Genomic DNA, 17,580 nt, shown 5'->3' with positions numbered 1-17,580 from the left:
TCATCCACCTGAATATCCTCCAAAGGCACTACTGCTGAATCGTCCACTAGGCACTTCCGTAGCTGGGAAACATGGAAAGTGTTGTGGATTTGGCTGAGCTCGACTGGCAGATCCAGTCTATACGCCACCTTGCCCACCCAGGCCATGACTCGGAATGGTCCGATGAACCTAGGACCTAACTTGCCTCGCTTCCTGAATCGAATGACGCCCTTCCAAGGCGACACCTTCAGGAGAACCATATCCCCGACTTGGAATTCCAAGTCGGATCGACGCTTGTCGACGTAACTTTTCTGCCGACTCTGAGCAGTCTGAAGCTTGCTCCGGACCTGCTGGATCCTCTCGGTCATCTTGAGCACCACTTCGGTGCTCCCCATGACTCTCTGGCCAACCTCACCCCAGCATATCAGGGTCCTGCACCTCCGACCGTACAACATCTCAAATGGGGACGGTCAATACTCGCGTGGTAGCTGTTGTTGTATGAGAACTCGGCCAGGGGAAGATAGGTATCCCAGCTACCACCGAAATCCAACACGCATGCCCGCAACATATCCTCCAAAGTCTGGATGGTCCGCTCACTTTGACCATCCGTCTGCGGGTGAAAGGCGGTGCTAAAATGCAAACGAGTGCCCAACTCGTCATGAAATCTCTTCCAAAATCTGGAAGTAAAACGCACATCCCTGTCCAAGATCACAGATACTGGCACCTCGTGCCGCGCCATGATCTCCCTGATATAGATGTCGGCCAATTTCTCGGCCGATATGCTCTCCTGAATCGGAATAAAGTGAGCACTCTTGGTCAATCGATCCACGATGACCCAAATAGAATCCACTCCACGCGCGGTCCTGGGAAGCTTCGTGATAAAATCCATCGTGATATCTTCCCATTTCCACAGTGGAATGTCCAACGACTGCATCTTGCCATGCGGTCTCTGATGTTCGGCCTTGACCTTCCTGCAGGTCAAGCACCGCTCAATGTACCATGCCACATCCCGCTTCATGCAGGGCCACCAATAATCCAGACGAAGATCCCTATACATCTTCGTCACCCCGGGATGAATGGAGAAGCGGGACTTGTGCCCCTCCTCCATAAAAATCTGGCACACGCCTCCGTGATACGGCACGCACACCCTACGGTGTAGTGTCAAAAGTCCTCGGCTATCATAATCAAAGGAGGAAACCTAACCCACCACACGCTCGCTCTTCCGTTGTTCCTCCTTGGCCTCCCGAATCTGCTCCAACAAGGGAGTCACTACGGTCATCCTCATGCACATATCCCTGATCGACGCCGCCTTGCAGCTAAGCGCATCGGCCACCACATTGGCCTTCCCCGGGTGGTAAAGGATCTCACAATCATAATCCTTCACCACGTCCAACCACCGACGCTGCCTCATGTTCAGATTCGGCTGATCCATGAGGTACCTCAAACTCTTGTGGTCCGTGTAGATGGTACATCGAACCTCGTAGAGGTAATGCCGCCAAATCTTGAGGGCAAAAACCACTGCCCCCAACTCCAAATCATGCGTCGGGTAGTTCGCCTCGTGAGGCTTGAGCTGCCTCGAAGCGTAGGCAATGACATGCCCCCTCTGCATTAGTACCGCGCCCAACCCTGAAATGGACGCGTCGCAGTATACCACAAAATCCTCTACGCCCTCTGGCAAGGCTAAGATCGGCGCCTCACACAGTCTCTGTCTCAGCGTCTCAAACGCAGTTTGCTGCTCGGGTCCCCACCGAAAGACCACGACTTTCTTCGTCAGCCGCGTCAGGGGTACGGCTATCTTGAAGAAATCCTGAATAAATCTCCGATAGTAGCGTGCTAATCCCAGGAAACTCCGAATCTCCGATGGAGACTTTGGAACCTCCCATCTCATCACGGCCTCGACCTTGGCCGGATCGACCAGAATCCCGTTCTGGTTGACAAGGTGTCCGAGAAATTGCACCTCGCGCAACCAAAACTCACACTTGGAGAACTTGGCATACAAGCTCTCCCTCCTCAGGGTCTCCAACACCACTCTCAGATGCTCCTCATGCTCCTCCTGAGTCTTGGAATAAACCAAGATGTCATCGATAAAGACTATCACAGACCGATCCGACATCGGTTTGCATACACGGTTCATGAGGTACATGAACGCGGCAGGAGCATTGGTGAGCCCAAACGGCATCACCACAAACTCATAGTGGCCATAGCGCGTCCGAAACGCGGTCTTCTGCGTATCCTCCTCCCTGACCCTCATCTGATGATAGCCCGAATGCAAATCAATCTTGGAGAACCAAGATGCTCCCTGAAGCTGATCAAAGAGGTCATCAATCCTCGGAAGCGGGTAACAGTTCTTCACTGTTACCTTATTCATCTCTCGGTAATCTATACACATCCGATGCGACCCGTCCTTCTTTTTCACAAACAGAATCGGGGCTCCCCAGGGTGAATTGCTCGGACGAATAAATCCCTTGTCTAGCAGTTCCTGCAGCTGCATAGACAACTCCTGCATCTCGGGAGGAGCCAACCGATACGGTGCCTTGGCTATCGGAGCCGCACCAGGAACAAGGTCAATCCTGAACTCCACCTGTCGCTCCGGAGGTATCCCAGGTAGCTCCTCTGGGAAAACATCTGCAAAATCTCGAACCAACGGAACCTCGCTCACTGTCGCCTTACCCGCCTCCCGGGTATCCATCATATACGCGACATATCCTGCGCATCCCTGCTGAAGATAGCGCCTAGCCCTCGCTGCTGAACATACAGTGGGTCCACACTGTGGCCTCTCGCTATGAATCACTAACTCTCCCCCGCTTGGGGTCCTGACCCACACTAGCTGCTGTGCGCAATCTATCACCGCCCCATTAGGGCTCAACCAATCCATGCCTATAATCACCTTGTTCCCACGCAACGGAATGGGAACCAAGTCTACCAAGTAGCGCTCCTCAAACAAACGCAGCACGCAATCTCGAAATACCATCGATGCTCGCACCGATCGATCATCAGCAATCTCCACCTCCAAAGGGCAGTCTAACTCGCCCGATGACTCATGAAACTTCTTGCTAAGCACAAGAGAAACAAATGATCGGGACACACCCGAGTCGAACAACACCTAAACTGGAAGGCCGTTCACATGGAACGATCCTAATGCATACATATACATACAGAGCACATATCAATAACATAACATCATAAGAATAAGATAGAGGGAAAGAATCATACCCGTCACCACATCAGGTGCGGCGCGTGCCTCCTCGGTAGTCAGCTGAAATGCTCGGCTCCTCACCACTGGAGCCTCTGCCTTGCCCTGCCGGCCATCCGTGATCCGCAAGGTTGCTGGAGCTGGCGCCTTCACCGGCGCTGAAACTGTTAACTGGGGGCAATTGGCCTTCTTGTGGCCCCTCTGGTTGCAGTGGAAACACAGCAACTCTAATGTCTGAATAACTGCTGCCGGAACAGTGCAATCCCTGCTGATGTGCCTAGAATTGCCGCACTTGTAGTAGCATGATGATCCCATCCTGCACGCCCCCTCGTGCGGCCTGCCGCATTTCCTGCAGCGGCTCGGTCCTGACTGGCCTTTCGGACTACCATCTGATCCCTTGGGCTTCTTCCCCGAAGCCCCTCCTGTCTGTCCCTCCTCTAATTTCCGTTTCCGGATGTGCTCCAAATCTATCTCCCTCTCCCTCGCCCTGGCAATCATAGAGTCCAAGGTAGGGCAAGCCGAAAAGCTAACATGCTCCCGGATGTCAGCTTGTAGCATATCATGATAACGGGTCCTCCTCATATCCTCGTCACCAACATACTGGGGCACCAACAAAAGCCCTCTCTCGGAACTTGGCGGTGATCTCCGCCACAGTCTCCGTCGTCTGTCTCATGTCTAGAAACTCCCTGGCCAGCTGCTGAAGCTCGACAGCCGGCACAAACTCTGCCCTGAACCTGGTCACAATGTCCGACCAGGTCATAGCCTCGATAACTGCGGCTCCCAACGAGTCACCCACTGACTCCCACCAATCCCGGGCTCGGTCCCGTAAACACCCTGCTGCATACCTCACCTTCGACCCCTCGGGGCAGAAGCTAGTCAACTGTGTAGACTCGATGTCTGCAATCCATCGCCTGGCAGCATTGGGGTCTTTCACCCCGTGGAAATCTGGCGCACCACTGCCCCTGAAGTCCTTGAAGGACAGTGTGCGAAATCCCGATTGGTTAGATGCCATATCACTCCTGAATGCCCGAAGGCGATCCTCCATCAACTCCATGATCCCTTCCTTGATCGACCCAAAGAGGATGGGGGTCGACTCAAGGATGCCTCTGGTGATCTCTGACGCGATGAACTCGCGTAGTCCCTCATCTACCGGCTCGGAACCTGATCCCGAACCTGACCCCTCTCCTGAACCGCCATCTACCGGCCTCGATCGAAGTACCACCATCACAACAAACATTAGAGATACTGATACTTCCTGAGGGATCACTGATACTTACAAGTTCCCTGGTCTTATCTTGGCCTTCCTTGGTTCGGGTACGGATCCTCTGCTTTTAGTAGTACGCGCCCATACTACCTTCCACATCTATCCGTACCTTCTTCAAGGACTGCCTCGACTCCACCAAATCCCTTTCACTATGGCTGATCACTACTATACTCATCCTAGGCTCGCCCTAGGGAAATCTCCGACTCTACTCGATCTAGTCCTCAGCTGCTATAGACCTCCTTGTAATGCCAATTAGCCATTACCCGAATACCATCACACATGACGAGGATCAGATAATCCTTCGAGTACCCGACTCATCCCATCAATGGTTGGACTCAAACAAGAGTTGCGCAGTAGGATCAAATCCGGTACTCTAAGATTATTCGACCCTGATCACATGTGACGTGACGTATTCGCCTAGTGGCTAATTCCCATTATTCAGAGTCCCACATAGCACGAAGCAAGCAGCATTCAGACAAGCGAAACAACCTCAAGCAACTCCGCTCTCATAGAGAGAAACTGAACTAGCACACAACGCTAAACTCGCACTATCAGGCATAACCTAAACAGGCTACCCTACTGCTGTCTACTCGATACTAGCATGCAATTCTCATACAACTGAAACACATAAAGCAGGCACATAAGGCATTACTCCTAGATCCTTAGTCCTATTCTAGCATGCTGTTCTACAAAAGCTGATAAACATAACATAAACTTGTATGGGTACTTTGGGGAATACTTACTTGAGCTCGGCCGGTCGCATACATCACACACTTCGTTCTTTCTCGAAACTCTTTTCTCAGTTTTTAGAAAACATTTTCTTTTAGAAAATCCTTTAATCCCTCGATTTGAGTTCAGACACCCCCGAAGGTGTGTCCGAATCCCTAAAATCGGGGCTCTGATACCAACTTGTAACGACCCAATTTTCACGTCCAAAAATTTCGTTTTAAAACATTACTTTAGAAAACATTAATAATTAAAAACATTGTTTGATCAAACCATGACACAATGTAAACCATGTCTAAAAGCCAAATCATACAACCAATCAAAATATCATAGTATAAATCCCAGAGAATCTCGTAAATGCGGAAACCAGAGAGTGTGTGTGTGTGACATGCTGCTACCGCGCCGACTCCTTTCCCCTAGCTGAGGAGGTACTTGAAACCAGAACTAAAAACCGTAAGCACGAAGATTAGTGAGTTCCCCCATCGTACCACATACCATACAAACACATAACATACATACTGCCAGGCTATTCTAGGGTGCCTGACTACCCGGTATGGCCATTCTGGGGTGCCGTCCTACCCGTGTCAAGCCATTCTGGGGTGCTGACTACCCGTGTCAAGCCATTCTGGGGTGCTGACTACCCGTGTCAAGCCATTCTGGGGTGCTGACTACCCGTGTCAAGCCATTTAGGGGTGCTGACTACCCATCGGTCCAAACAACCGATCCTCGAGGACTAGTGCCCTCTTACTATCTTTATCGCATATAACATAACAAGCCAGCATGCAAACATATCATCACGTACTGTCAGAAATTTCTGGGGTGTCTGAACTACCCTTCGGTCCTATCAACCGATCTCTACTTCTATCTCATATAACATATCATGCTAGCACATAACGTATCAGGCAGTAGCAAACCTAGATGATATCACAAAGACAATCATCTAACATACGACTCCTACTGGTGGGTCGGCATTGAAGCCGTAGACCCACCGCTACTGGAAGGTAACTCACCTCGAAGTAGTTGCTGATCTGATCGGGAACTGACTGTCTAATGCTGCTGTTGTGGCTTCGGAAATCCTCCGGCTGCAATTCCCACACATACTCAATCAAACACTGCTAACTGTTCTTTGGGTAAAATGACCATTTTACTCCTGATCATGCCCTAAGTCAAAGTCAGAGTCAACTTTCAGTTGACCCGACTCGCCGAGTTGGCTTTCTAACTCATCGAGTCCCTACCCAAACAATTGTCCTGAATCCCGTTTCTACTCGTCGAGTTAGGCGGCGACTCAACAAGTTCTCCTTCTAAACTGATATTCAAGTCCTTCATCCTACTCGCCGAGTTGTATGAACAACTCGTCGAGTTCATCTTCATCCAAAGAACACTTGCTGCTTCGACTCGCCGAGTTGTATGAACAACTCGCCGAGTCTGTTCTAGATCTAAGGAGATTGCCTTGAACTCGCCGAGTCAGGGCATTGACTCGCCGAGTTCCTCCATAGATGAGTTCAGCTTCCAACTCACTGAGTCACACCCCATGACTCACTGTTCACTCGACACTACAAAAAAGGGACAAACTCGGAGACTCGCGAACAGACTCGCCGAGTCACATGAACGACTCGCCGAGTCGTTTCCATGCACCCACTAAATACACAGATTTGCTCGATTCCAGTCCATGCCATTCACAGATCTGGACTCCTAGAACACGAATAACACGTAAAGTTTCCAACTTTACATGTAGATGTTCACCAATACGGATTTTAGGGTTCAAAATGTACTTAAAATGGTAGATCTAGGGTCTTCAAGCAATGAGGGTCCATAAAGGCTACAGATCCGAGCCCTTAGAGCCCAAACATGCCTAGATCCGAAGTCCCTCAACACTATAAGCTCATTACACAAAGGTCAAGAATAAAAGAAGCCTTGAAATGGCTATCACAAGCTCTCAACAAGATAATAATGAAGGGACAGAGAGGGTTTCGAGTCCGATACCTCTAGAAGTTCTGAAATGGCACAAAGATTCTGGATCTTCTTCCTCTCCTCTTGATCTACCTTCTTCTTCTCTCCAAAACTTCAAAGAAATGCACCAAACCCAGCCATATGTCTATTATCAAAGGCTCAATCCGACGAAAGCTGGTTGTGGCACAGAAGACTCTCTCATCTCAATTTCAAAGATATCAACCGACTTGTCACTGGAGGTCATGTTAGGGGTCTTCCGTTGCTCAAGTTTGACAGAGAGCATCTATGTGCTGCATGCGAAATGGGAAAGCAGAGTCGTCAAAGTCACCCATCCATAATTAACACAAAAGTTGTTGAACCACTCGAATTGCTTCATATCGATTTGTGTGGTCCTTCATCTATCGAAAGCATCGGTGGTAGCAAGTATATTCTTGTTATCGTTGATGACTTCTCACGATTTACATGGGTGTTCTTTCTAAAGCTCAAATCTGAAGCGACTCAAAAGCTGAAAGTGTTTATCAAGCAAATTGAAGTCCAGCTCAAGAAGGTCGTTCGAAACATCAGGAGCGATAATGGTCTCGAATTCAAGAACAAGGAGTTTGAAGAGTTTCTTGCAGAAAAGGGAATTAGTCATAATCTCTCAGCTCCCTACACACCACAACAGAACGGAATAGTCGAAAGACGAAACCGATCCTTGTGTGAAGCTGCCCGAACTATGTTAAGTTTCGCTTCCTTACCTCTTTATTTTTGGGCTGACGCTATTTCTGCTGCTTGTTATACACAGAACAGGTCCTATCTCAATAAGCGATTCAAGCTCACACCATATGAGATAATAAATAACAGAAAACCCAATGTGAAATTTTTCCATGTGTTTGGCTCAAGGTGTTTCATCTTTAACTCTAAAGAACACCGCAACAAGTTTGATGTCAAAGCTGACGAGGGAATCTTTCTGGGTTACTCACTCACATCAAAGGCGTACAGGTTCCTAAACAAACGATCAAGAAGGATTGAAGAGACATACTATGTGACCTTCGACGATAACTATGTCAAGAAGCTACAGGCCATAGATGACGCTACCGGGGAAATCTTTCCTCAAACTGGCCAAGTCACAGTCTCGATTGCCAATTTGTACGAGAATTTTCTGGAACTCTTTGACGAACCGGAAAAAGCTTCTCTCTCAGAAGCAGGTGCAGCTGACAACAAAATTGATCATATGAAGCAAATTGTCGAAGATGCTGCAAAAAGAATGCATGAAGAAGAATCGCCCACTGATGAATCTCCAACCAACCATGCTTCAGTCGAGGGGGAGCCAAGTTCTCATGTCGAGGGGGAGCCAAGCTCACTAGTCCAGGGGGAGCCAAGCTCTACTACTTCAACCGAAGGTCCTTCACCAACCGAAGGTGCCTCTCCAACCGAAGATGCCCCTCTAAACGAAGGTGCTTCAACGCCTGAAAGTCCAGCACCACAAGAAACCCCTGAACCTCATGTTTCTCAAGACTCATCAATTGAGGGGGAGCATGATGATATGACGCTTGATTACGATGGCCAATCTGAGCCAGAAGAGATGATCAACGCTGAACTAGATCCATCCTTCGATCCGAATTACCCTCCTCTTATCAAATGGACCAGAGATCATCCTATCTCTCAAGTAGTTGGTGATGTATCTGAAAAGGTTCTGACCCGATCTCAACTAAAGGCAAAACAGACATCCTTATTTTCAAAGGTTGAGTTTTGTATGTTTAACTCTTTCGTATCAAAAGTTGAACCGAAGACAGTGAAAACTGCCCTCGATCACTCTGATTGGGTTCAAGCAATGCAAGACGAACTGAATGAGTTTGAAAGGAACAAAGTCTGGCGCCTCATTCCAACTCCTCCAGATGCTTCGGTTGTTGGTCTTAAATGGGTTTTCAGAAACAAAATGGATAAGGAAGGTAATGTCATAAGAAACAAGGCTCGTCTGGTGGTCAAAGGATACTGTCAGGAGGAAGGAATAGATTACGAAGAGACGTTCGCTCCAGTAGCTAGGCTAGAATCGGTTAGAATATTTCTGGCCTATGTTGCTCACAAAAACTTTGAGGTTTTCCAAATGGACGTCAAGTGTGCATTTCTCAATGGAGAACTTGAAGAAACTGTGTATGTGGAGCAACCTCCTGGGTTCGTGAACGAAAAGTATCCAAATCATTGTTATATTCTGGATAAAGCTGTGTACGGCCTCAAACAAGCTCCGAGAGCCTGGTATGAAACGATTACAAAATTTTTAAAGATGTCTAAGTTCAAACAAGGTTCGGTTGACCCAACCTTCTTTCGCAAAAAGGAAGGTAACCACCTTATGATAGTTCAAATTTATGTCGATGACATCATCTTTGGCTCCACGAATCCCAGCTTAACAGCTGAATTCAGAAAGCTGATGGAGACTAAGTTTGAAATGAGCTCAATGGGTCCTATTAACTTTTTCCTTGGTTTAAACATTAGACAGGGACCCGAAGGCATCTTTATCAATCAGGAAGCTTACACGAAGACACTCCTAGCGAAGTTTGGAATGATGGGAGACTCAAAAGTAAAAGTCCCAATGGCATTCGGCACCAAGCTTACCCCTTCACTAGATAAACCGGCTGTCGATATCACGCTCTATCGTCAAATGATAGGCTCACTGATGTATCTAACTGCTAGCAGGCCTGATATCATGTTTTCTGTGTGTTATTGTGCTCGATTTCAGGATAACCCACGAGAACCTCACATGCTGGCAGTAAAGAACATCTTACGCTATCTCAAGCGAACCACCTCCTTAGGTCTATGGTATCCATCCAATTCAGGCTTCTTCGTTCAAGCCTATTCTGATGCTGACCTTGGAGGATGTGGACTCGACCGTAAAAGCACAACTGGCGGCTGTCAATTTCTTGATGGGAAGTTGGTCAGCTGGCAATCCAAGAAACAAACGTGTGTGTCGCTGTCTACTGCCGAAGCGGAATACATTGCTACTGCATCATGCACATCACAAGTGATTTGGATCCAGAGTCAACTTCGAGACTATGGACTCAATATGAAGAAGATCCCACTATATTGCGACTCTGAAAGTGCAATTAGGATCTGTCATAACCCAGTGCAACACTCTAAAACCAAACACATAGCACTGAGGTATCACTTCATCAAAGATCATGTGGAAGATGGAAATGGGTCGAAGTTCACTTCGTAAGAACCACTGACCAACTGGCTGACGTCTTCACCAAAGCTCTTCCAGAAGCATCATTCAATAAAATATTGCAAGGGCTAGGAATGATGGAATCAGAGTCAGTACCGCACACTACCTCTCAACCTCAAACGTAAGAAGCGAAACCAACCGAACGTTCGGGTTCGGTTCAACCATCTAACTCGCTCATTACTTCAAAGGTAGTTTTTCTGAGTTGTATACTTCTTGTACTATTTTGTTTTTCTTTATGTTAAACGTATTTATTTCTTGTATATCTAGATTCCTTAGTTTCTCAAAATTTTCTAAAACCGAAACCTACCGAAGGTTCGGGTTCGGTTTTTCAAAAATTTTGTGGAACCGAAACCAACCGAAGGTTCGGGTTCGGTTATTCAAAATTTTGTGGAAGCGAAACCAACCGAAGGTTCGGGTTCGGTTTTTCAAAATTTTCTAGAACCGAAACCAACCGAACGTTCGGGTTCGGTTTTTCAATTTTTTTTTCTCAAGAGTTTTTTTTTAGGTCTTAATTTTATTTTAACTCTTATGTTTTTATTTTTATTTATTTTTTTATAAATTTCAAAAACTCCAAAAATATTTTATTTATTTTTCTTTATGTGCTCATTCGTTTATGGGGATATATTTGATGACTTACTTAAGTGTCCCTAGAAGCATGCTGCTGTATGTGTCCCAAGCCTCATAAGATTTTGAATAATGGCCTTCATGACCTGGTATACACAAACCTTGTCTTCCCAATAAGGCTAACTCATTTATTCTAATCGTGAGCTACCTCACTCTCTTCTAACATGAGTTTAGAGTCTCCTGCTTGGTCCTTATTTTCGCAGCAGAGGTACTATGTTTTCTTACACCTTCTCCATTACACTTCTCCATTACATTCGTTTCATCACTGTAACCCTTGAGACTCTCAGAAACTACCACTGAGGTTTATGGTTACACAACATCTGTGTTTATGATCTTAGTTTCGTGCCACTACGAGCTGAGTGAAACCCCAAATTCAACACCAACGAATTGACGGTGACCAATTAACTTGATCAAGATTTCACTAATGAATTGACGAATGTACCCTCATGGAATCTCAAATTTTTTTCGTGATTCCAATGAAATTGTTACACACCATAACATTTCTTCCCAAGGGATCTAGAACACGAATCACACGTAAAGTTTCCAACTTTACGTGTAGATATTCACCAATACGGATTTTAGGGTTCAAAATGTACTTAAAATGGTAGATCTCGGGTCTTCAAGCAATGAGGGTCCATAAAGGCTACAGATCCGAGCCCTTAGAGCCCAAACATGCCTAGATCCGAAGTCCCTCAACACTATAAGCTCATTACACAAAGGTCAAGACTAGAAGAAGCCTTGAAATGGCTATCACAAGCTCTCAACAAGATAATAATGAAGGGACAGAGAGGGTTTCGAGTCCAATACCTCTAGAAGTTCTGAAATGGCACAAAGATTCTGAATCTTCTTCCTCTCCTCTTGATCTACCTTCTTCTTCTCTCCAAAACTTCAAAGAAATGCACCAAAATCACCCAAATTACTAAAAGAGGGGTTAGAGCTTCGAGAGGGAGTGTTCTGGACGCAATGGGGGCTGATATGAGGCACAAAACGTCGTTTAAATAGGGTGCAACCCCTAAAAATTAGGGTTTCATCCAACAGCGGTGACTCGCCGAGTCCGGAATATGGACTCGCCGAGTCGCCAACATAGGTCCGACTCGCCGAGTCCAAGGCTAAAAAGAAGGAAAATTCTCAATAAGATTTACATACCAGGAACCAGGTGCTACAAATCTTCCCCACTTATTTTAGACTTCGTCCTCGAAGTCTGCTGCTCGATCCTGAAACAGCTCGGTATAATGCTCCAACATCTCGTCCACCGGCTCCCAAGTCCATTCCGAACCATTGCGGTGCTGCCATTGCACCTTCACTAGCTCCACCCTCTTGTTCCTCAAATCCTTCGACTTCCTGTCAAGGATTGCGACTGGGCGCTCAATGTAATTCAGGCTGTCATCCACCTGAATATCCTCCAAAGGCACTACTGCTGAATCGTCCACTAGGCACTTCCGTAGCTGGGAAACATGGAAAGTGTTGTGGATTTGGCTGAGCTCGACTGGCAGATCCAGTCTATACGCCACCTTGCCCACCCAGGCCATGACTCGGAATGGTCCGATGAACCTAGGACCTAACTTGCCTCGCTTCCTGAATCGAATGACGCCCTTCCAAGGCGACACCTTCAGGAGAACCATATCCCCGACTTGGAATTCCAAGTCGGATCGACGCTTGTCGACGTAACTTTTCTGCCGACTCTGAGCAGTCTGAAGCTTGCTCCGGACCTGCTGGATCCTCTCGGTCATCTTGAGCACCACTTCGGTGCTCCCCATGACTCTCTGGCCAACCTCACCCCAGCATATCGGGGTCCTGCACCTCCGACCGTACAACATCTCAAATGGGGACGGTCAATACTCGCGTGGTAGCTGTTGTTGTATGAGAACTCGGCCAGGGGAAGATAGGTATCCCAGCTACCACCGAAATCCAACACGCATGCCCGCAACATATCCTCCAAAGTCTGGATGGTCCGCTCACTTTGACCATCCGTCTGCGGGTGAAAGGCGGTGCTAAAATGCAAACGAGTGCCCAACTCGTCATGAAATCTCTTCCAAAATCTGGAAGTAAAACGCACATCCCTGTCCAAGATCACAGATACTGGCACCTCGTGCCGCGCCATGATCTCCCTGATATAGATGTCGGCCAATTTCTCGGCCGATATGCTCTCCTGAATCGGAATAAAGTGAGCACTCTTGGTCAATCGATCCACGATGACCCAAATAGAATCCACTCCACGCGCGGTCCTGGGAAGCTTCGTGATAAAATCCATCGTGATATCTTCCCATTTCCACAGTGGAATGTCCAACGACTGCATCTTGCCATGCGGTCTCTGATGTTCGGCCTTGACCTTCCTGCAGGTCAAGCACCGCTCAATGTACCATGCCACATCCCGCTTCATGCAGGGCCACCAATAATCCAGACGAAGATCCCTATACATCTTCGTCACCCCGGGATGAATGGAGAAGCGGGACTTGTGCCCCTCCTCCATAAAAATCTGGCACACGCCTCCGTGATACGGCACGCACACCCTACGGTGTAGTGTCAAAAGTCCTCGGCTATCATAATCAAAGGAGGAAACCTAACCCACCACACGCTCGCTCTTCCGTTGTTCCTCCTTGGCCTCCCGAATCTGCTCCAACAAGGGAGTCACTACGGTCATCCTCATGCACATATCCCTGATCGACGCCGCCTTGCAGCTAAGCGCATCGGCCACCACATTGGCCTTCCCCGGGTGGTAAAGGATCTCACAATCATAATCCTTCACCACGTCCAACCACCGACGCTGCCTCATGTTCAGATTCGGCTGATCCATGAGGTACCTCAAACTCTTGTGGTCCGTGTAGATGGTACATCGAACCTCGTAGAGGTAATGCCGCCAAATCTTGAGGGCAAAAACCACTGCCCCCAACTCCAAATCATGTGTCGGGTAGTTCGCCTCGTGAGGCTTGAGCTGCCTCGAAGCGTAGGCAATGACATGCCCCCTCTGCATTAGTACCGCGCCCAACCCTGAAATGGACGCGTCGCAGTATACCACAAAATCCTCTACGCCCTCTGGCAAGGCTAAGATCGGCGCCTCACACAGTCTCTGTCTCAGCGTCTCAAACGCAGTTTGCTGCTCGGGTCCCCACCGAAAGACCACGACTTTCTTCGTCAGCCGCGTCAGGGGTACGGCTATCTTGAAGAAATCCTGAATAAATCTCCGATAGTAGCGTGCTAATCCCAGGAAACTCCGAATCTCCGATGGAGACTTTGGAACCTCCCATCTCATCACGGCCTCGACCTTGGCCGGATCGACCAGAATCCCGTTCTGGTTGACAAGGTGTCCGAGAAATTGCACCTCGCGCAACCAAAACTCACACTTGGAGAACTTGGCATACAAGCTCTCCCTCCTCAGGGTCTCCAACACCACTCTCAGATGCTCCTCATGCTCCTCCTGAGTCTTGGAATAAACCAAGATGTCATCGATAAAGACTATCACAGACCGATCCGACATCGGTTTGCATACACGGTTCATGAGGTACATGAACGCGGCAGGAGCATTGGTGAGCCCAAACGGCATCACCACAAACTCATAGTGGCCATAGCGCGTCCGAAACGCGGTCTTCTGCGTATCCTCCTCCCTGACCCTCATCTGATGATAGCCCGAATGCAAATCAATCTTGGAGAACCAAGATGCTCCCTGAAGCTGATCAAAGAGGTCATCAATCCTCGGAAGCGGGTAACAGTTCTTCACTGTTACCTTATTCATCTCTCGGTAATCTATACACATCCGATGCGACCCGTCCTTCTTTTTCACAAACAGAATCGGGGCTCCCCAGGGTGAATTGCTCGGACGAATAAATCCCTTGTCTAGCAGTTCCTGCAGCTGCATAGACAACTCCTGCATCTCGGGAGGAGCCAACCGATACGGTGCCTTGGCTATCGGAGCCGCACCAGGAACAAGGTCAATCCTGAACTCCACCTGTCGCTCCGGAGGTATCCCAGGTAGCTCCTCTGGGAAAACATCTGCAAAATCTCGAACCAACGGAACCTCGCTCACTGTCGCCTTACCCGCCTCCCGGGTATCCATCATATACGCGACATATCCTGCGCATCCCTGCTGAAGATAGCGCCTAGCCCTCGCTGCTGAACATACAGTGGGTCCACACTGTGGCCTCTCGCTATGAATCACTAACTCTCCCCCGCTTGGGGTCCTGACCCACACTAGCTGCTGTGCGCAATCTATCACCGCCCCATTAGGGCTCAACCAATCCATGCCTATAATCACCTTGTTCCCACGCAACGGAATGGGAACCAAGTCTACCAAGTAGCGCTCCTCAAACAAACGCAGCACGCAATCTCGAAATACCATCGATGCTCGCACCGATCGATCATCAGCAATCTCCACCTCCAAAGGGCAGTCTAACTCGCCCGATGACTCATGAAACTTCTTGCTAAGCACAAGAGAAACAAATGATCGGGACACACCCGAGTCGAACAACACCTAAACTGGAAGGCCGTTCACATGGAACGATCCTAATGCATACATATACATACAGAGCACATATCAATAACATAACATCATAAGAATGAGATAGAGGGAAAGAATCATACCCGTCACCACATCAGGTGCGGCGCGTGCCTCCTCGGTAGTCAGCTGAAATGCTCGGCTCCTCACCACTGGAGCCTCTGCCTTGCCCTGCCGGCCATCCGTGATCCGCAAGGTTGCTGGAGCTGGCGCCTTCACCGGCGCTGAAACTGTTAACTGGGGGCAATTGGCCTTCTTGTGGCCCCTCTGGTTGCAGTGGAAACACAGCAACTCTAATGTCTGAATAACTGCTGCCGGAACAGTGCAATCCCTGCTGATGTGCCTAGAATTGCCGCACTTGTAGTAGCATGATGATCCCATCCTGCACGCCCCCTCGTGCGGCCTGCCGCATTTCCTGCAGCGGCTCGGTCCTGACTGGCCTTTCGGACTACCATCTGATCCCTTGGGCTTCTTCCCCGAAGCCCCTCCTGTCTGTCCCTCCTCTAATTTCCGTTTCCGGATGTGCTCCAAATCTATCTCCCTCTCCCTCGCCCTGGCAATCATAGAGTCCAAGGTAGGGCAAGCCGAAAAGCTAACATGCTCCCGGATGTCAGCTTGTAGCATATCATGATAACGGGTCCTCCTCATATCCTCGTCACCAACATACTGGGGCACCAACAAAAGCCCTCTCTCGGAACTTGGCGGTGATCTCCGCCACAGTCTCCGTCGTCTGTCTCATGTCTAGAAACTCCCTGGCCAGCTGCTGAAGCTCGACAGCCGGCACAAACTCTGCCCTGAACCTGGTCACAATGTCCGACCAGGTCATAGCCTCGATAACTGCGGCTCCCAACGAGTCACCCACTGACTCCCACCAATCCCGGGCTCGGTCCCGTAAACACCCTGCTGCATACCTCACCTTCGACCCCTCGGGGCAGAAGCTAGTCAACTGTGTAGACTCGATGTCTGCAATCCATCGCCTGGCAGCATTGGGGTCTTTCACCCCGTGGAAATCTGGCGCACCACTGCCCCTGAAGTCCTTGAAGGACAGTGTGCGAAATCCCGATTGGTTAGATGCCATATCACTCCTGAATGCCCGAAGGCGATCCTCCATCAACTCCATGATCCCTTCCTTGATCGACCCAAAGAGGATGGGGGTCGACTCAAGGATGCCTCTGGTGATCTCTGACGCGATGAACTCGCGTAGTCCCTCATCTACCGGCTCGGAACCTGATCCCGAACCTGACCCCTCTCCTGAACCGCCATCTACCGGCCTCGATCGAAGTACCACCATCACAACAAACATTAGAGATACTGATACTTCCTGAGGGATCACTGATACTTACAAGTTCCCTGGTCTTATCTTGGCCTTCCTTGGTTCGGGTACGGATCCTCTGCTTTTAGTAGTACGCGCCCATACTACCTTCCACATCTATCCGTACCTTCTTCAAGGACTGCCTCGACTCCACCAAATCCCTTTCACTATGGCTGATCACTACTATACTCATCCTAGGCTCGCCCTAGGGAAATCTCCGACTCTACTCGATCTAGTCCTCAGCTGCTATAGACCTCCTTGTAATGCCAATTAGCCATTACCCGAATACCATCACACATGACGAGGATCAGATAATCCTTCGAGTACCCGACTCATCCCATCAATGGTTGGACTCAAACAAGAGTTGCGTAGTAGGATCAAATCCGGTACTCTAAGATTATTCGACCCTGATCACATGTGACGTGACGTATTCGCCTAGTGGCTAATTCCCATTATTCAGAGTCCCACATAGCACGAAGCAAGCAGCATTCAGACAAGCGAAACAACCTCAAGCAACTCCGCTCTCATAGAGAGAAACTGAACTAGCACACAACGCTAAACTCGCACTATCAGGCATAACCTAAACAGGCTACCCTACTGCTGTCTACTCGATACTAGCATGCAATTCTCATACAACTGAAACACATAAAGCAGGCACATAAGGCATTACTCCTAGATCCTTAGTCCTATTCTAGCATGCTGTTCTACAAAAGCTGATAAACATAACATAAACTTGTATGGGTACTTTGGGGAATACTTACTTGAGCTCGGCCGGTCGCATACATCACACACTTCGTTCTTTCTCGAAACTCTTTTCTCAGTTTTTAGAAAACATTTTCTTTTA

This window comes from Lactuca serriola, chromosome 4, assembly GCF_051521515.1.
Source record: "Lactuca serriola cultivar US96UC23 chromosome 4, Lser_US96UC23_V15, whole genome shotgun sequence".
NCBI classification, from domain to species: domain Eukaryota; kingdom Viridiplantae; phylum Streptophyta; class Magnoliopsida; order Asterales; family Asteraceae; genus Lactuca; species Lactuca serriola.
This window is presented reverse-complemented; position numbering follows the sequence as displayed.